Source organism: Calonectris borealis, chromosome 4 (assembly GCF_964195595.1).
Source record: "Calonectris borealis chromosome 4, bCalBor7.hap1.2, whole genome shotgun sequence".
NCBI lineage: Eukaryota > Metazoa > Chordata > Aves > Procellariiformes > Procellariidae > Calonectris > Calonectris borealis.
Window position 1 is genome coordinate 41313307 of NC_134315.1, and position 22338 is coordinate 41335644.

Sequence of the window (22338 nt, forward strand, 5' to 3'; positions counted from 1 at the left end):
ATTATAACATAGCAACCATGGGTTTGGTTGGGTTAGTTGTTGTTTCCCTCCAAGGATTAGTTTGAGAGATTCTAAAATAGTAGCTCTCAGATTTTGTTCAGCTGTGTCAGAAAGAAGCTGTATAATCCTCCTTTATTATAAAACAGTATTATTTTTTTATAGTTTTGCTTCATTTATCATCTGAAAAGAATTCAATTCACTTTAAACAATTATTGTTTGCTGAGGTTGTGTCTTGTTTTTGTTGACTTCTTTAAGTGCATGTTCCAAAAAATCCTGTTCACTTATGAAGGTGCTCATCTGTGTGAGGGGGTATCATGAACTAATGGCTGACATTTCAGTTGGGTTATATTCAACTCTCTCAAAGTTATTGTTAGCTGTATCGCATGAAAAGGGATGTTAACTTGCTTCTACTATCAGTGAAGTCAACAGTATTTTGTTTAAGGACTGTTTGAATTACTGGATCCATAATCAAGAGGCAATCATAAAAAATTACATTATCTGTCAGGCTCATCTCTCTTCTTTCCTTCTAAAATAGCTGACTTACATTCAATAAAGAAACCTTAATTGAAGAGGGAAGTGCATTAAAAATGCTGGCCAGATCAGAATAACCGCTCGTTATTCTAGTTTATAACACTTGAGTAGCTGGTTCACATTGCCTCTTTCCCAATAATTCAATAGTCTGTTGCTCTCACACAGACTACTTTGTTTTGAAAACATTAACAAATTTGAGTGATGCAGAGCTAAACAAATTTAGCCCTAATTACTTTCTTCACTCTTTAAGGCAGAAAAGGTCTATGCTCTCAAATAGAGAAATCGGACAAGAAATCTTGAAAGTGATAAAAGAGAGATTGGATTGCAGCACTGGCAAAATGTAACAGGGAGTCAGAAGGAATGCAAATTGTTAAGCAAGAAGGACAAGATCCTTCATTAGTATACGAACCTATTACCTCAGTGAAGGAGAAGAACCCTTGTGCCACATTTCTCTTAACTAGAGTATGCTAATGTAAGGAAAAATTACAGCACATAGCATATAAAAAATAAAAAGCATAAATCTACATTATAATTCTTTTCTGACCTCCCTAATGGATTGTTACCTATATGTTCTATGTAAAATAAATGAGATCTGTAGGTTTAATGACTGGCTCTAGTGCCTAGTGTTGCCTCTCAGGATGAATCTCTTCAGCCATGCGCTATGGTGAGAGAGAAGAAGAGGGTGTCAGACCTGGCCAATGGAAAGTATATGCCTTCCTCTATGTAGTTATATTTCTCTTTCATAGGCTGTTACATTGGGAAGTTGAGCATACCCTACTTCTCCACTGAAAATTTACATATAATGCTCAGTCTTCTAACAGGGCACATTGAAAATAAAGAGAACTAAATATGTTTAAAACATCATTATGAAAACTCTACAGTGTTGCTGGAACATTTTTTTTTTTTATTTAGCACTCCATTAATAACAAAAGTGTTTTAAACAGAGGGGAAAAGCAAAAAATTGTTCCATGATGATGTTTTCAAATGCACAGAACTTTTGGCATGTCATTCTGCTACCCTCAGGTAAGTAAAGATTTTCTATTTTGATGTAATGGAACCAAGATCTCTCCTGAACTGATGTTTTTTTGTTTTTTTACTGGAACCACAATATTTGCCCAAGTAACAGAAGCCTCTGCAGTCCACTAAATAATGTGTTTTTCAAAAGAAAGCAGAACTTAAAATTTAAATTTCATTTAGATTATTCCTAAATGACTTAGTGTAAAGTCACATGGTAAAGAAAGAGAGAAATGTCATTTGAGATTATAAGAAACTTCAAGGCACAAATGCCTGCTATTCACCACTGACTAGGGGAAAAGTCCAAAAATGCCAGCAGGCATGCCAGCCCTCTGTGCAAAGCTAGAATCAACAGTTGCTGTCATCAGCTAAGATTAGTGTGGAAGGTGATTCTTTTCTAACTGTATAATGAAGTAGCAGGGAATAACATTAAGAAGATGCAAGAATTGAAAGGTACTCCGCAGTATCAGACTGCAGTATTTATGCTACAGTCCTGTGAAAGAGGCAGTGAGGTAATGGAGAGGCAGAAAATAATCATCAAGGAAATAATGCTTGAGGCAGATGTTACCTAGCAAGGCTGCTCCTACATCTAAAAAAGATCCCATTCATTAGGCTGAAGTAGATAGCTACCTCACCTCACTGTCACTGAACCTGGGCTCTGCAGAGTACAGGTCCTTAGCAAAGCCACACAGGAAGGCTTCTTGTAAGCACACGTGACAGGCTAACACAGCTTTGCCCCAATTCATTATACACCATAGGTGCAGACACTGTGCTGCTCAGGTCATGTTTTTGTGGTCTCTGTAGACGAGTCCTACACTTCAAAAATAAAATACTGGCACTGGAAGATCATTGCAATACAATGAAAACAGAGAGAGAAACTGCAGGATCTGGAGGAATACCAAGAGCTGACAGTCACCGTAAAGGGGAAAGAAGGAAACATGAGGCATCCTTACTGCTTTTCCCCATCCCCCAGTATCCTCTCCATAGGTACACTTGTTCAGGTGGAAGCCTCAGCTGCAGGGGGAAACAATTTATGTCAACTGCTGCAAAGTATACATTCTCTCGGGACAGTAGCTTCTACCTGTGCAGGCAGAGAATTGACTTCCACACCACCTGCTTTCTTAATGGAAAGAGAAGCGGAGCAGGTAGGTACAGGATGAAAAGCATGGGCTGTACATAGCATAAGAGGGACCACAGGGAGAGAGAAAGCCCAAAGCAGTGCCTGGAACCTCTTATAAGACTGTCTTTTCTTCCTGCGCTAAAGAGAGAGATGTGGCCAAATCCATGTCACCCCTCGTAAGGCCAAAAACTTCAGGACCTTGAGAGAGGATAAGAAAGGTCCCTTAGAGGTGCAACAGATATACTCAACTACCACAGTACCAAACTCCTGCTTAAATTCTGAGTAACAAAATGCATTTTATTTTTAAAACTATATTCAAATATCAACAAAATAGGCTTGCATGATTAGAGGGCTGGCTTTTTCCGCTGATAAATTAGGCTTGAAGGAGAAAAGGAAGAAGAGATATTAGTGTTTTACTATTTAGAATTTAGCTATTTTAACAACAAAATAAAGCACATTCTACTTTCAAGGAGTTTTGATAGCAAGCACTATTATTTAAGCAGGTTAGTGAAATTCAGGAAGAACATGGGATTTAATTATTTTTTCACCTCAATCATATATTGATTTTCTTTGGATTCTCTTCATTAGAGTTTTTTCCAAAACCTTTTTATAGGCTGCTTTATAAAGAATCCTTTGTGATGTGTGAGAGATTATTCTGTTTACTCACTAGACAGACTTATATTTAGGTGATTTATATGTGTGCTTTACATTTAAGGAGTATGGTATTGCTTCCACTTTGTACTATAACCCCTTACAGAACTGCAGGTTGATAATGTAGATAAAAATAGAATATAATAAACTGTACAAAACCTTATATTTTTAACAGTAGGGCAAGATTAAAAGTCTTCCTTAACCTTAAAAAAAAGTATTATTTTTAGCAATAATTTTATATTAGATGGAAATGAATTTATTTATACAGTTTCCAGCCCAAGCTGAGATGGTTAGTTGCAAAAGATAGATATACTTTTTGTGCAACTTCTGCTCTTATTTGAGCTATCATAGGAATTAATCTAATCCAACAGAGCAGAATTTGGCCTTATACTGTGAAACTGCTGAATGAGCTATTAATTCTTACAGTACCCCTGTGAGGTAGTAAAATAACTTTATCCATATCTTAGTGTACAATTATATGGTTATTTAGATGAGAACAATATCAGATCATCACAGCTTTTTTCCTTTTTGAGACAACTAAGAAGAAAAATATAAATCACAAGTTAAGCTACTTGTTAATAATAAAATGGGTATTCTATTTTGGAGTGGTTATGGAAAAGGTGCCTTCAGGCGACACACATCACCTACAGTAGTTACTGAAATGCTGTCAGTTTGGAAGACTTGTGGAAGCAGGTTAGATTGCTAGAAGCAGTGGGTTAAATGCCAGAAAAATGTTGGCTCATCCCGTGTTCTTGACATTGTTGAATAATACTGCACTTCTTCACTTTCATCTTTGTGAAATATGCAAGAAACATTTCTTATGTTTGTATTTTAATGTATGACAGTGATGTTAACAGATGAAATGGACTAAAGTAGCTACTGATGTTCCATGAATGTGTAATTGTGAACTGCATAAAAAGAAATTGTGCCATAAGCTTTTGACCTAAAGATTTAACATAATATACAGTATTCTGTGTGTTAGTGATCCCAGCTTTTTAAAGGCTACAACAAGAAAAAAGAAAAAAAATTAATATAATAGTGTATTAATAAATTGTCTGTGAGTTTTCAAAATATTCTCCTGTGAATTCTGTCTGATGGCAATTTCATCTCAAAGTACTTCCTTTTTGGTAAAACACTATAAATGTGTTGTGCATGGATTTGATTAAATTACTTTTTATTGTATTACAGTATCATATTGCACTTAAACTGACATTCTCTGCAGACAAAAGTGTTAAAATATGTGAAATTTATGGTGTCACCCATGTCACTGTAGATATTTTGTTCAAAAACAATAAACTTAACTTTTTTCAGAAATCATGCAATTATTTTTATGATATTTTAGGCAATGGGTTTAAAGTCACAGGAGGGACTATCAACACCATTGGAAAAAAGGATGAAACCCTCAGCAGTAGTTAAGGTGCATCACCATTAAATATTTCAGGAGTGAAAACTTGGGAGAGAAGGAATAGAGTGCTTTCAATTGTTTTATTATTCAGATTAAGCTTCAAAATACTTTAACTGCATTAATGAAATATACAAAGGGGTGTTTTCAAGGAGCATGATGGAGGATGGCAGGCACTAAATTAGGAGTTTGATCTTCTAAGACTTTCTTTACAATGAGTGGACAGAAAAAGGTCTCTCCAGAGGACACACAGAGGATGGGCTCCAGTTCTGAAAAAAGCCCATTCTGAAAACTCAGGGAAAGTTATCTTGATAAACGCCTATTGAAACAAGTACAGCCACTCCAAAATGGTCCTGCTGATCTTATTATCAAAAAGGCAAAGAATTTTGCTTGCAGCAAAATAGTCTTATGGAAACTTTATAGATCCGTGGGCCCTCATAAGTACTCCTTGATAGAAAAATTATTTTAAGAAAACTGAAGTGAAGTTAGCAAATAAGATGTCTTTTGAGCACAGTCTGAGCTCTGCTAATCTGATTACAGCAGTGTTACTATGCTTATAAAGAGCATACGGAATGGTGATCTCAGTTACAGGCACATGTCAATGTGATGCCATTTAGGCTAGCAACCTCAACACAGATGCTTTGTGCTCCCTGCCCCCATATGACAAAAAGCAACATCAGTTCACTCCTTTCAACTTGTTTTTCAAGTCGATGGAATACAAATACAAGAACTTTGCCATACTCTCAAATGAAGTATTTCCATTATCTGCTGTTAATAATTCAGTTCAGCAACGTATGGCTTGGAGCTTTATGGAAATTTGTCAAAAGAACAGCCAAATGTAACAAGAGCACCGGTAGCGTCTGAGCAGAAATCCTGAGTGTGCCCTCCTAGAGCCCACAGAACTGCATGATCAGACCCCCTGCTATTTATAACAGCTGTTGCTCCAGCAGGTCTATACCATCTTGTCTTCCCAAGACCAAAGTATAACTGGTACCTCTGGCCTTGCTCAGATCTGTTCACAAGCAACAGTGTTATGAAACGACTGCAGTAGCAAATGTTTTCATGCTGAGGTACACAGTTGAGCATGAAAACTGCAAATATACTGTACTAGGTGTGCAACAAGCAATTGAACAAGAAAGTAACAGCCAAGTAATGTGACCTGAGAGTCATAGAAAAATGAAGTAACAGATCTTAAAGAGATCAATACATGACTGTATTCCATAAACTGCGCAGTCCTTTCAACACAGAATTCTGGAAAAACAGATATCAGATATCCTCTTTTTCATGTTTGCATATATAGCTACCTAATTATATTAAAAATTAAATAAAGATTTGATTCCATGTGGTCCATGCAATTGATTTTATTTCTAGTATCTTACCCTCTATACACTAGCAGGATCTGAGAACATTTTTTTCTGAATAAGACACAAGCATGTGAATTTAAATACCTGGATGACAATCCACCAAAGTCACAAAACTAGAATTACAGGGAAAATTTTTTTTTTGAAATAAACGAAACTTTTTCAAAATTTGAATAATATACTTCTGAACCTTTAATAAACAAACATGTATTTTATATACAATAATTTGTTATTGACAAATATTAGATATTTCAAAATTTACTCCACAGACTCACAAAATCACAGAATGATTGAGGTTGGAAGGGACCTCTGAAGGTCATCTTGTCCGAACACCTGTTCAAGCAGAGCCACGTACAGCCGGCTGCCCGGGACCGTGTTCTTTTAAATATCTCCAAGGATGGAGACTCCACAGCCTCTGTGGGCAACCTGTGCCAGCGCTTAGTCACCCTCAGAGTAAAAAAGTGTTTCCTGATATTCAGAGGAACCTCCTGTGTTTTGGTTTGTGCCCATTGCCTCTTGTCCTGTCACTGGTCACCACTGAAAAGAGCCTGGCTCCATCTTCTTTACACCCTCCATCCAATTTTTTACACAAATTGATGAGAACCCCCCAGAACTGGACACAGTACTCCAGGTGTGGCCTTACCAGTGCTGAGTAGAGGGGCAGGATCACCTCACTCGACCTGCTGGCAACATTCTTAATGCAGCCAAGGATACCATTACTCTTCTTTGCCACAAGGGCACACTGCCGGCTCACGTCCAACCTGGTGCCCGCAGGACCCTCAGGTCCTTTTCTGCACACCTGCTTTCCAGGTGGCATTCTCCAGCATGTACTGGTGCATTATTTCTCTCCAGGTGCAGGACTTTGCACTTTCCCTCACAATACTGAAAAAATTTTTCTTGTAATGTTAGCCTCTATTTAAGTAATCTGCATTCAAAACCTCTACTGAGGTAATGAGCTCGGCCTGCAACCCACATATGTCATGTTTTCATTTTTCTCTTAACAAGCCAAATAACACACCTGACCTGCCTTGAAAACCAGCGGGCTACTTTGGATATGTTTAGTTATTCTCATTAGGCATGTTCAGGAGGTACAGAAGACATTCAAACAGTTGTTTTTAAAAGCACATGATACTGCAGCTTGTTTGCCATTGCATGAAGTAGGAATAAACCTCATGTAGGTATACTAGATCAGAATAAGCCCACACACTATTAGAATTTGGCTGAACTTATTTAAAGAGGATATTGGAAATTCTTACAAATTTCAATTAAACTTGATTGCATTATATGCAAAACAGGTTTCCCTCCCCATCCGTTTCTTGTTTCATTGTAGCAATAGCACCGTCATTTCTCAGGAAAGTACAAATGACACCACGAGATGGCTCCCTCTCGTACGAATTGAGGGCTGTCATGGATGTTTGCATTTTGTTCAAGGAGATAAACTAGCAAAATGCGTTCTTCCTGTAGAAAATCCACGCGCTGACATTCATTATTAAGAAGGAAATTTATAAAGCATAAGCACTATTCCTGCTACAAATTACACATCATTTTGAAAGTGATGCAAACGTTTTGAGGTGATGCTGTCTTAGAAATAAAAATAGCTGAGATATTATTTTATTAAGAACAAAACCGAAGGGTTTATGTCTAAATACACACATGAAAATGTGAAGGTTTGTGTACCTGAATATTTCATTAAATAAAAATGCCATTTTAAAACAGAAACCAATCATTTACTTTTTTTAAGTATCTGTTGATTGTCATATACTGCTACAGATATGATTTTGTCCAACACAAAATGAATGGGTAGCCAATTTTTAAAGCAGTCTTTAAAAAATTAAAGAGGAAATCAATAATTTACACTCTGCTCCCAAATCTGCTAAAGTTAGAAGGTCTTTGGAGTAGATTCCTCATGTTAAGGATCCTTCAGAGCACAGTTACAGGTACAGGTACAAACACATCAGTTATCAGCTATGCACAACAGCTATTCCACTGATGAACAACTGTATGCTGTTATGCTGTAATAAATGCAAAGAAGGAAGCATATATAGCTTTCACTGAGGAATATATAACTTCATATTATCTCATATCTAAGATGAAGTGAGCTCATACACTTCAGCAATGTAAACAATGTAAATCTGTAACTCAGTCTGCCTTGTGATAGCTTCTTGTGTCACCACCCTCTCGCTTTCCTAGCAGACTTCACCCCTTTAAACATTCACTGAACAAATATAAAAGCAGTAAAAGCACCCTGAACTGTGATCTGAAATGATACTAAGGATATTATTATAGATAGATACTACAGAATAGTTGCAGACTAGAATAGATAGTACAGTGAACCACTAACATCCATTTACTGTTTGTCCTTAATTTCTCAAGAGAGTACAACATATATCCTCTTTTATGATTTAGATGCTAGTTAAATGGGACCATGATGAAGAATATTAATTTTGAATCTAATACTAGATAATAAATTGTCTGCCAAAAGTTAAAGAATGATATATTTAAGGTTCATAGCAGTATTTACAACTTAAAAATCAATGAGTATTGTGTTTGTTGTACTCTTTTTTCCCCAGGCTTTGCAGGCACTCCTGAATGATGACTCAACTGAATCATTTTGACATAACAACCAACTGCTTTATATTTAACTGCATTGCCAATAAAAGAAGCTCAGTAAAAATAAAACAAGAAGAACATATCTCAGTTCAACAGGAAACCTTTCAATTTTACACAAATATGCTCAGAGGTAATACAGAAACAATTTCATACCAACATGCAGTTTTGAGAAAATAAATTTAAAATTTGAGAAAATAAATTCAAAAGTGTCCTATCTCCTTTTCAGTGGCCTCAGACTTACTTAAGGTTTCTAAGTACCAGAAAAACCCCTTGAATTTTGTTATTGCAAATACATAAGACCAAGTAAGTTTGTGAAGAATTTTGAAGCACTACCAAAGCAGCTTCTAGGTGAGGGAACAGGGAAAAGGTAACAGATCTTTTCCTCTCTCTCCCTTTCTCTGTCTTTTCTTCCCAATAGCTTTGTATCTCACAGCAAATCTGATCTATCTGGGAGACTAGGACATTCTTGTAAGACTTTGCTCAGTAGTTGCAGTGCAAGATAGCATTGGTTCAAGTCCCACCTGGGCTACTGGTTGGGGCAGAAGCAGTTCAGTGTTCAGATAAAGTCCTGATGGTATAAGAAGGCCCCTTTCTGAGAGATCCTTGCATACTGACCTGAGTTGATTTCACCCCTGCACTAATTCTTTTATTCCTTAATGACACCTTCAGAATGCTCCTTACATTTGAGAGGTGGTATATTCCAACACCGCCATCTGACATAGAGCTAAGTGTATTGAACTGGTTTGTTATCCCTGCTCCCCTTCTAAATATTTCTCCCCTTTGATTAGCATCAAAGTTTCACACAGCTGCTCCACTTGTAGAACAGTTACATTGTCTTTCAGACTATCAAACTTCTAATACTTCATTTTTACCTACAATACTCATGCTTGTGCTCCCACTCTGGCTCCCCCTGTAAGGGAAAGTATGGACCCAGCTTAACGTGAAAATCTGTCTTCTTCCCTGGGACCCCAGGCAATCACTTGGGATAAGAGTTACAAGAAAATTCAGGTACTTAGATCCCTTCCTTACCTCTTTTCTTCCTTTACTACTTAACCCTGGAAAAAGTTCAAGCTCATTTTTCAATATTAGCATGTCCAAGTTGCCTAAATTCTTCTATAAGCACCTTTTTTCACTACACATTTTCAAAGTATCAAACCTATGTCTAAATCCTATCAGAATGTAGAAAATTTATTTATTTCTTCCCTGGTTTCACCTGAGGGGTACAGTTCCCTTGGGATGCCCAAAGGGACTGCTGGACAATCTCTGTAAACACACAGAAAATCCTATACACTGTCCTTTCCTGTCCAAGCTCATAATCTCTCCTGAACCTGTACTATCTCTCATCCAACCATATCACATTCTCTAATATTTATGAGATGGCTACAGGGTAATTCCAAGGCACAGCCAGTGTTTGCTGATCTGTGAATTTTACAAGGTTACTTAACCTTTTTAAAATTAAAGCAGAATATTTTACTTGTAGCAACCAGAGCAACATATCCTGCATCCTTTTGGCATGTGCAAAACCATCCAAAACAAAAATATTTTTTCCAGTATGGTAGAAAGTGTTAGTGTTTTCCATTTTTTGTTCCATGTCTAATAGTTTTCTAATTCAGGGTCAAATTTAAGCCCTAGTAAGCACACAAGTCCAACTTGCTGTGTGTTTGTTTGTTTTTCCCTGCCAGGCTCTACATATATCAGTCACAATTTACATATGCATCACAATTTTGCTCCAGATAGAGCACACCTATTTATGGTCACAAAAATTGAGTGTACAAATTCACCAGTTATGTTTACATATTCATCTTGAACAAAAGAGGATAAAAAGTTATTCTGTCGTTGATTTTTAAGCAAGGCTGTCTTACCAGAACATGATCTAATTTTCATGAAAGCAAGTGGTAAAATACCTATTTGTCCAAAGGAAAATGATTCTGAGAAGTTGTCCTCCAAAGCTTTATTTGCAGCTTTTTTACCTCTGTTGGTGCCTTACAGGTGCCTACCCAGATGTTCCAGAGCAAACAGAGTTTTAGCAGGAATAAAGACCAACTGTGGGAAGTGTACTGTAAGACACCAGTCTTAGTGAAGTGCCGAAAATGGTTTGTTTATCTTTATATTCCCAAGAGAGCATTCATGTGGTACTTTGGGTGCCATTAAAATGCAGAAGGATACATTTCCAACAGAATTGTCCGCCCACATTTCTACAGAAGTATATGTAAAATATGTCAAAAATCCATGGTTTTGCCATTTCACTTTTCAAAAAACACCAAACAGAATTTTTTTTTTTTTTAATTAAGCACTGCCAGGGAACATGCTGCTAGTCTTCCTGCTAGCCCCTGTTAAAAAGTACAGAAAAGTAGCATAACAAAGTAGACTGACCTTTTACCCAATATTTAACACACCAGAGGAAGAAAGACTAACATGTAACTACTGTGTGAAGCCTGTCACAGGTTTTTGAGATTAAAATCTTTAACAAGATAACAGGTATTTTATTTGTCTTATTCTTACTCTCAGAATATCAGTAATGTCTTTGAACCCTGCCAGTTTCATGGTATCTAACAGAGCTACCTGATCACTCAGAGCTACCTTCCTGGGAGAAAAACCTCCTAATGTCACCTCAGAGTGGCAAAATCATGGAAGATATTAAAACCTTCCAAACATACATCCCTGTTCACCTTAACCTATATGTCTCCCATGAAAAAGATATAATCAGTTTTCCAAATTGTCTAGTCAATAGTTTAAGATCAGTGAGTGACAGAGTTCATTCTGATGTTGCAATTTTCTGAACTTAATATGCTTCATACAGTTTTAGTGGCTGGAGTTTCTGTGAATCTGGTTTGAACAAGAATTTGCTGTCAAGCCTGCTTGGGTAGTTCCCAATAGCCCTGTTCTATGGGTCTGAAGTCAATGGAAAAATGTCTATGGAAATTGGATCAGGCTGGCCTACCTGCTTATAAAAGGCAGTGGTTATAGATCTCTCATTGCAGCTGGAACTTTAAAATTACTTTTCCAAAGGAAATTGAATCATCATCTTTGACATAATCATTCTGAAAAATTTTGGTTTACTTCAGACCTTAAACAAATGTTCTGAACTCAGGGAGTTAAGCAAATTATGAATCTTTTCCAGTGTTTAATTGTTGTGTGCCTGCAAGTTAATCTGCTATTTAAAAAATATTCTATTCATAAAAACAAAGTGCAGCAGAATCCAAACTGATCTTGAATATCTGAACCAAACTTCAACATCTGTAAAATGTGCTTGCCATCTTGCCTCTTTTAATCTGCTGCAACTCAGTCTTGCTCTGCCTGAAGTGGAAATATTTCTACAGACCTCAGCAGTGGCTGGGAGAGGATTTTTAAGATTTATTTGACTCATACACATGTCATTTCAATAGTTTCAATTACACTATAATATTTTAAATAGTAAAATAAAAAGGAAAATATTCTCAGAGGTGGTAAGATAGTAATCATGCAACATCCAGAAACACTAAAAAAAAAAAACCTCCTTTCATTGTACAACTCTTTGACCCTTCTTCTTCTTCTGTCCTCCAATCTCTTTTTTTTTAAATTCTCAGGATAAAAGCCTATGGAAACAGACTATATATTTTTGTTTGTGGTGTTTATATCCAGACAGTAAATAATTAGCATAGAAGTCAGAACAAGGAAAGAAACAGTTAAATCCCCTAGCTGTAGACAACTTATTTGAGTTGAGATCTAGAAAAAGATCACTTCTTTTCTTTTTATTTGTCCTGTTTGAGAGAGGCTCAATAACTATTCCCAATGGTTCGTGTTTTTGTTCCATTTCCACCTGAAAGTTTGAATTGAAATTTTCTTATCAACATTTTAAATCCAGCAGAGGACAGCAGCTCTTGCCTTTTCATAGATCCCTGGAGAGTAATCTTCATTAAAATAAATCTTTATTAAATCAATTGTGGAAGGAAGTGGACTCCTTCAGAATCTGAATGTCTCCTCCAAACCGACATACCAAGGAACAGAGCTGTCTTTAGCACAGCTCTAAGTCCAAACAAATAAACTGCCTCCCTTTCTGTGCTGATAGGAACTTATTTTTGATCAGATCTCTCCAGAGCTCATGGAAAAAGAGGGGAGAAACTTGCAGAAGTGATTAAACAGATTTTACCTGTATTTTACCTGCTGAAGAAACACTCTTGGATGTGGTTGGACTTTTCTGGAAAAAAGATGCAAAACCTTGGAGACCTCCTTTTCAATCACCTCTTTTATAGCCTGTTTCTCCTTCGTATGTATGAGAACTCTAGCCATTTAACTGCATTACTACACTATTGCTAAGATTATCTAGACTGGAAAAAAGAAGAACTTGGTAGATTTATCACTCCATAGATGGATGTGGAAATAAGGTGGACTCTTGCTGTGTTTCTCTTGGGAGATCAGTTGATTCAGAAGGGGAAAAGGGTAGAAAAACAATGTGTAGATGCATTTCCAGTCCTTTTGTCCATACAAATAAACCCATAGAACGTAATTATTCTTGAGCAGTTAATTTGAAACCTAGCCCAACTAGCCAGACTCCATGGCTGCATCTACATAGTTCTGAAGGTAGCAGAATCAAAACAAACACTTGTGTTTACTCAACAGGAATATGTAATTAACTCCGTTCTGAAATCACGTAATGAAAATCACATCTCACTTGTGGACAACAGTCTAAGATGCAAAGATCACTATTATTTACAGACTGATCAAAAAGCTATGAACTGAATCTCTTCATATGGCACCCGTGACAATAGCTCTGTGAATCTTAGCATGTTTTAGAGAAAAAAGTCAGTTAGCTACAAAAGAGGAAGAACCAAATTATTCTTCCTGTTTCTCCAAGATGACTCCCATGAAATAACTGGAATTGTAGAAAAGTAAGAGAGGATAACTTGGGCCAGTTCCAATCACAAAAATAACCTTATTGTTATTAGTTAGACTTAGGGCCACATCCATAGACTAGATACTAAATAAACATATTAAGTGTCTTCAAGTTTTGATCTCCATTGCTTACTTTCCCTCCATGGCCTCATGACTCTTGCATATTAGCTTCATATTAGTGATGGTAGGTACACACTCAATCTTCACAGGACTCATATTGCCCTAAGTATCACAAGATCAATATTTACAACCTCATTTCAAAGGACAAAAGGACAGAGCTATTTTGGGAAGTTGAAAGTAGGAATCTTTCTTTCTCACAGTAATTATCCATTCCCTGACCTCCTTAGTCAGGTTAGGACCCGTCTCTTACAGAACGTTTACAATCCAAGTAGCCTTCAGTACAAGACAGAACTGAGACCTCTTCATTTTTTCCACCCCATGGGGTATTGCTATTTCTACCCCAGCTCAGCTCGCTCTATCAAATGTCCTTTCCCAGAAACCCGAGTCCCTTGCATGCTTTGCTGGCAAGAGGGAATAACTTTATCAAACTGATGTAGGGTTCTTCACACAACTGCTGGAGTGGACTGGCCATGCACAAAATATTACCTGACATCCTGGAGAAAGAACCAGCAGAGGGAAGAAGGGATGAACAAAAAATAGTAGGGCTACAATGAGCCAGGCTGGACTGCACAGGCAATACGATGATAACCCAAATCCTCTGACCACTCTCTCACAATAAAATTTTATAAAGCTTATCCTGCTCTTAACACACCCACACACATATACAGAGGCACTAGCTGTTTTAGTTGCCTGGTGAACTAAAAAATGTGTGTAGAGTTAATATGTTGTGTAAAATAGATCTGTCTGAATAATTGATTTTCCTATAGCTGTGCAAAACAAAATTGGAACAAAAATTCACCCTGATGGTTGTTTATTTTTAATCAAATTAAAATTCAGTTTCACGTGAAATGAACAGTTTTATTGGAAACAAAAGTAAGTAATAAATTTGTAATTACATTGAGTAGAATTCTAAATTATAACATTATTATTTTTAGATTATACATCTAAAATACTCCTTAACTAAATGTTTCAGTTAAGGAAAAAAAGGTCTAATACCATTTATATGATGCAAATTCCTATATTCATTCACTGTGCCTAAAATTTGCATTGTAAGTGAACATAGGATCACAGGGGTAATAAGGGACTTCTGCTTTAAGATAGAACCAAATATGTATGTCTGGACAGACACTCGTTAAACCTGTTTTTAAAGAACTTAAATGATTTCAACTTCACCGTTCCCCAAGGCTTTATTCCAGGACTTCATTATTCTTACTCTTAGAAGTTTTTTCTGAATATCTAGTATAACTCCTCTTTTTTGCAGTTTAAGGCTATTATTTCTTATCCTATCTACAACAAATAAGAAAAACATACTATTCCTTTCCTCTTTGCTAATGGTTTATTTACCACATTCCTCCTCCACACCATATTCCTTTAATTTTGTCTTATTTAAGACAAAAAATTCAAATTCACTTATTCTTTCCAGATCATGGTTTCCAGACTGCAAATCACTGTTGCTGCTCTCTTCTACGTGCTTTTCAGCCAGTCCTCCGCCTATCTTGGAGAGAAAAACACAGAACTGAACAAAGTATTCTAACTGAAGCCTTACTTTTGCTGTGCAGAGCGGAGGGATTACTTCGCATGTTTTGGATATAGAGTTCTGTTTATACGTTTTCATAGCAGCATGCCTCTGTTGATTCACGTTCAGCACATGAGCCATACTAACCCATAGACTCTCTTTTCTGCACGAATACTAGTTAGCCTCTTGTTTTGCTTACTTGAGCAAAACATTTTGCTCACTTGTAGTGTGAAGTGACATGAAAACAATGTAGTTTGAATCTTTTCCAAGGAACAAGAGGCCCCTTTTAAAATTCCTTCCCCAGCTTCACAAGACCTTTCAAAGTGTTTTAAGACTGACTGTGTTGGTAAAGCTGTCCCCATCACTCAATAATAATAAAGTATCCCTGTCACAGCCAAGCTACATGTTATTCATATGCTGTAATAAGAGTGCTTTTAAGGAAGAAAGCATGAAGATTTTGAGTAGAATATTCATTTGATGCCATTTTTTGCTTTCAGAAAATAAAAAACAGATTTTCTATCCTTCCCTTTTCATACATGTACACTCACAGGCACAAATCAATTTATCATGGAGGATGCAGGATTCTGTCACTGTTAGAGGCTGTTAGAATACTTTCAGCATATAGCCAGTGCCTAGAGAAGAGGAGTTTCTGTTGTTGAATGGAAAATTTTTGTGATAAAAGTTGGAGGAACGTTTTAGGTATAATTCCTCAAAGTATCTCAGTTGCATGATAACACTACTCTAGAGGAAAAAAAAAAGATCTGCAACTGCTGATTAAAGCACTGACACATTTAAGTCCTAGTCTTAAAGTAAGGGACTCATGCAAAAAACTTGATTTTAAATGAGACGCAGAGGGTCACAGAGGGTCACCAAAATGCAGGGGCAGAATCCAATGAAACAAATGAATAATTACTCTATTATTTTGAAAACAATTGGATTATTCAAGAATTTCAAATAAATACAATTACAGGTTTGTTTTAAATGATCTTGGTTTATTTTTTACAACCAATAACTTTTGGAGATTATATTAGAAATGCTGTGTAAGCAGATAAATGAAAAAGTTATTAAGGAAAATAATGTCTTCTGTGAAATAATTGTGGAGTTTCTATGTTCTGTTACTGCCAAATCAATTATGTAATTTCTCAGGTATGACAGCTCAAAGTCAAGGTAAAACCAAGCTAACAGACTCGTGGAAACAATACCATTGCAACTGACATGAGACAAAAACTGAAAGTAACATTGTGTTGCTCAAAGCATACTCACCTTTCCCTGAACGTGTTAGAGGCAGTTCCCTGGTAAAAGCTAAGCTGCCATTATGTAAGGGATTTCTCCTAAGAATACAGAGCTTCTTAAGGTTATTTTATGCATTTCTGAGGCCACAGTTAGCAAACTCAGTGAAATTTGCTCTCTTACAGAGGCTAGTCAGTTAACATTCATTTACCAGGTTAAGAGCTATCTTACAAGCACCTGACAAGAAGAGAGAATTTACTGCCACAATAAAAGACTTCAGTGACAATCTATAAAAATGATAACATAAAGGTATTATTTGTGACTGGTAATGATGACAGAGATTCATGTAAAGAAATGAAATGTTAGGCTTTCAGAACGCTAGGAAACTTGCCATCATTGGATAAAGGTAACATTGGCACCATCACATCTCATAAGGGAAAGGACAGCAACTGAGATGTTCTAGTCCATTTTCATGTGAGTATCTAGACACAGCCTCCAGGAGAACCCACTGTAAATGAACCTAATTAACTCAAGTGGCATGACCTACTGCAAACTGGCAATAAAGGTATTATGGATTTTTGGCATAGCTTTCATTCCTCTGGGGGTGTTGATGATCAGAATATAAACCGGACTTGCAGCCTACATTGCTCAGCATCTGTCTTTCCACCCTTTTGTTGATCAAAGTGATTTCTATCCCCCCAAAGCTTTACCTGGGGAGGGTGGAGAATAAGCCAAGCACAGCTTTTTTAAATGTCATATTTAAATGTCTCATCTGCATAGCAGTGGTTTATTCCAAAGACAATTTGGATTTCCCTATTGCAGAACCTTTACATTTCCTCTAAATTAGTTTCAGCCATTAGCTAGCAAGGGAAGAAAATATAATAACTTTCTAGTATTCTTTGACCATAGTCCCAGCAGTTATATTGATGCTATCTTCAACAGGCAGTGTCATTTATGGAAAGACAGCTGGATCTGGTGAGAAGAAAAGCCTTTGCAGAAGGTGGATTGAGGAAATCTGTAGTACTGCTATGGACGGCTGTATTTAAAGTTATTTTTCACTGCTCTTAAAGAAGATGTAGTTGAATTTTTTGAGAGCACACCCACACCCTTCTCCCTCCTTCCTGTTGCTAAGGACAATATGGTCAGAATCAATACTTATTTTTAAAGGACATTTTTCTCTGAACTTGCCAAACTTTTCAGCATGTCAAGAATTATTAAATGGGATTGCCAGTTATTTCAGAGAGCACATTGGGAAAAAAAGAGCTAGATAGTCTTCCAAAATCCTGAAATGTCAGCAAATCCAAATGCTTCCTTTGATGTAATTTCAAACATCTGAAAAACATTATTAACCCAATGCTAAGGATTCCTCTTAAATCATTAAAGACACAAAAAAGATAATAGATCTGATTCTCACTGTCTTTTATCTCATAGAGTTATTAGCTTTATAAAATGTGTACGCCCGAAGATGTTAATTTTAAAATTGAGAGGAAGGGCAGTGAAGTATTTCACCTACCAAAAGCAAGGTCTTTAGTGTAAGTTGGAGGCTGATTTGATATTAGCTGGCTCAGGTTCACTGTGAAATATTTCTTCTGTTAAGCACTTTCTAAAGAAAAGACATTAACTATTCATTGGTGAAGGTGAGCTGTCCTTTTGCTTCCCTCTTCCATATCATTGCATCTCTGATTGCTAAGTGAGAGAAGGAATATGAGGTTGTGTGCCCTCTGGGAAGTACAGCAATTAACAATGAATAATATATTGAGAATTTCAAGATTTCAAGAAAAGTAATTTGATCTTTTCACCTGAATTTATTTTTCTAACAAGATTCTTGTTTTGTATTGTGGTTCATGCTTAATGGTTTACTATATATTGAATTATGTGACAGAAAACTGTCTCAGTAATGCTGTATCTGCGGTGCAGAAAGAGGTATGTTCTGTTGAAAAAGGAATGCAGATAGAATACATTCTAAAGCACGGTAGAAAGCATTCCCTTGCCTTCTACCCGCTCCCCCCCCTCAAGGGGCCTGGCATTGTTTTATTTACTTGTGCCTCACCCAAGAGGTTGCTGTTCTTTTGGCTTTGCCCTTTACATGCTTGCAATGGTGTAAATGACTACAAAAATATAAGGTAGTAGAGAAGAAGGGCTGGTTGTGACCAGGGACAAGTCTGGCAGAAAATCTTTAGCCAAACAACTGTGAGGGTGTTGCTCTGAGGAAACCTTTCTGAGGACAGTAAACAAAATACCTACTTGGAAATTAATTGTAACTTTACAGCGATGTAACCATTTGCTTTGGTTTTTTGTTGTGGTTTTTTTTTTAAGCCATACATAAAAGAAGACAGTGAAAAGAGAAAAAGGCATAACTGGCTGAATTTTCCTTATAAGCGTGAAGCCTCAATAAAATGCATTACACAGAACACGGAAGTTCCCTGGGTGGTTCTAGGCTCCTGTCATGCCAGAGTCATTATCAAATCATAGGTGTATATATTCCTGGTAACAAAAACTCTTTGTAAGAAGTAGGTGCAGTTGATTAAGTTACACTTAACAGCTACTGCCCAGTCAATCCTTTGACTACTTCAGAAGCACAAGGCACAAAGCCAGATCAGCATTACCAGTACCTGTGGTCTATCACAGCAACCTCTGTAACTCTCCATTACTGGCTTAAAATTCTGTTTCACAACTTCTAAATACAGGTTGGAAATATGTAAAACAGTTTCCATAAACTTCTCAATGATCTTGTATACTGGAGAAGGAAGGAACTGATTTTCATTCAATAGTAGAACACAGAAAGTCTTAAACTTCTGCTGTAAACTGGAAGCTGCTCAGTTGGAAATGCCCAAGAAGAAGGACTTAAAGATGACTATGGAATGATAGTAAACTGTCATGTGTTGCAGGTGAGAAAAAGGCAAAAGGAATCCTAGGAAACATGAGCAGATACACTTTTATTAGGAACAGATCCCATTCAACAGTCCTGGAACTGTTCTGAATGCATATGTTCAAAAACCTAAAACAGATCCAGAGGAGGACTACTTGGATTACAAGAGGAATATGAAATTTGTCTTTCACATGAAAAGGCTCAAAAAGCTAATTTTTTTAATCTAGTAATAGAAACAGCAAGGATATATGACTGATCTCTGGAAACTGAGCATATCCTTATAATCCTGATGAGGGATAAACACCAAGGAAAAAAAAAAGAACTACTTAAGCTAAGAAAGAATGTCAGAAAAAAAGAAAATAAAATTAGTCATTAGTATTTTAGGCTTTCTTCTTATAGAAGAAAGAGTTCTAACCTATAGAGCATTCAAGATTTGGAATAGGTTTCCAGTGAAAGCAATAGGAGTAAAAGCCTTCAGAAAGAGAACTCCTTTTATAGAACATAATGTGATTGCCTACAGCAGAATGGGATTTCTCTAAATGACTAAGTAATTTCCTTCTAGTCCATTGTTTCCATCACTGTGTGAATATGTACGTGTACACATGCATACACACACACCTATGTATATGCAGATAAAATTCCCAGTACATAGAAATTACATGTTATTGTATAATGCATTTTATCCATGACAGTGTGTAGTATTTGATCTGACTATATACATGTGAACAGTAAATAGAGATATGTGAAATGTTGGCTAGGAATTAAATGTCATAATCTCTTGTCATTGCAAAGCAAAACATGTACTTTGGGTGTATAGTCCTGAGTCAGTATTTTTATTGACTTTAAGTTGTTATAAAATATTTTTATTTTAGATAAACACAACGGCAAATCAAGAACAAATATATTTTTCCAGGAACTAGTTAGGATTTAGTGTGCCTTAGTATACCCTGAAAAACAGCGTATAATTTAGGGGTGACTCACTAGGGCACCAGCTTTGGAGAATATGTTCAATTCCTGCTCTGTCATGGACTTACAATTAGTCAGAAGAAAGCCAAGTGGGACCCATTTTTACTATTGTTAGTTCAGTCACGGTGTTGATGGAATTACTGAAATCACTGCTAACTCACTTACTACAATGTGCCCAGCACAGTCTTCAAGACAGTGTGATAAAAATTAAGTCAGTCCAGTAACCCACTGACAGTGAAAGAGGTGATCTCATTCCTTCCACTCTCCTCCCTGATGCCCCGATACACAGCCCTGCCCTCTCCCTCATACCAGCTCTGTGGCCACCCCTCAGAAATCTAATTCAGCTCACTAAGCTCACTATTTCTGTTTTACCAATAAAAACAGGGAAGGAACAATCAATTCCAGCTGCTCAAAATCAGGACTATGGGAGACAAGGCTACGTCTTTTAGTGTAAATTGTTCTTCAATTGGTTCAGTCATCTGAAACTGCATTCACAATCTTCAAAAGAGATGAAAAACCACTATTTTTTAAGAGAAATAACATTATTTTCTCAAATCTCTTTGAGGCAATCATTCTGCCAAAATGTTGAGGAGCAGGGAGGAGAGGTAATTTGTCCAGGATTATACCCAAAAATGCACTCATTTACATTTAGCATATTTCTAGTAAACTATTAATCTTTAAATTTTTTCTAGATAGGTAAAAATGTGCATGTATTTGTGAGTGTATTGTATGTATATAAATAAAGAAGAACTCAGTTACCCATTTCATATTTCAAAACCCATGATTAACATTTATAGTCAAAAATACCTGTGACATTGATGAATTTCTATTCTGGATAAGGAGGGGAAGGAGAAAGAGTATACACAAACTGCTTTGTTTAATTGCTGGGATTAGATTTGTCTTGTACTGACAGGAAATTCTCATTAGATAAGTTGGTATGTTGAATAGGGCTTATAAATCTCAGGTTGGTAGGAATCTTAATATTAGTGACAATTAGCCAATCAACATGACAAATAACAAACCATAATACATAGTTTAGTTACACTGAAATAGTCATTTATCTAGTTATGTCTATCTACGTACAGGAACACAGCAAAATATTCATTCCACAGTCATCGTTGACCAACATGAGCCATTACAAATCTCTAAATGAAGCTAAATGCTCTCAGCATTTTCCTACATAAAAGTTGTTCCCAGCTTTGAGATGATTATTAGTGATGTGTTCATTCAGTTTATTCAAACTTTTAAGTAATAGACAGAAAAGAGAACAGAAAGTACTTTTAAGTAATAGACAGAAAAGAGAACAGAAAGTATCTCTGCTTATTGACTCAACATTTTTTAATTGGATGGCTAAAGTAAGAGTCCCACATCATCAAAAAAATGTCAAAATAGAAATAACCTAATGGCTGCTGAACACTTTTAATTCCCATGAACGACAAGAGTCATCTACCTTATTGTGACAGGCATCATGGCTATAATCCTAATTTATTTCCATTTTTTATTTAATTTCATGGTACATCCTCTTTAGCAGCAACAACAATTTTTATTGTCTGTATTATGTAGCAGAGTATATTAAAAATAGACATGGGTATTCTGGAATAATCACATAATAGGAGGCATCTCTTACAGGCCCTGTTATAGACGATGCCTGTGCAATAACTGTTCTTTCAGACTTAATGTTAGGAGTAATGAAAACAGAAAACAATCAAACTGGCTAGAGCTACTGTCTCACAATTACAAACAAGGAAACTGATTTCAAAATTTTGTTTAATGGACTCCATAAACAGGTCTGAACCAATGCATATCATCTTAATCCCAAGAATTGCCCCTTGAATGCAAAATAGCAACCAAGCTAACTACCAAAAGAAGCAACAGTATTTGCTCTGTAGGACTGCAGGGTTTCTTGGATATTTCTAAAGGAACAAAAGAAATTATGGTATTTCTTGAACCAGCTGACAAAGTCCCTACTCAAGGCCTGCCTTAGGCTAGCGATCTGTTAGCTCAGTTTCTCAAGTCCCTAAGAAGCTTTCTTCAAAATGAGCTGAGTTAGTTTAAACAACTGGACTTTAACTGGTT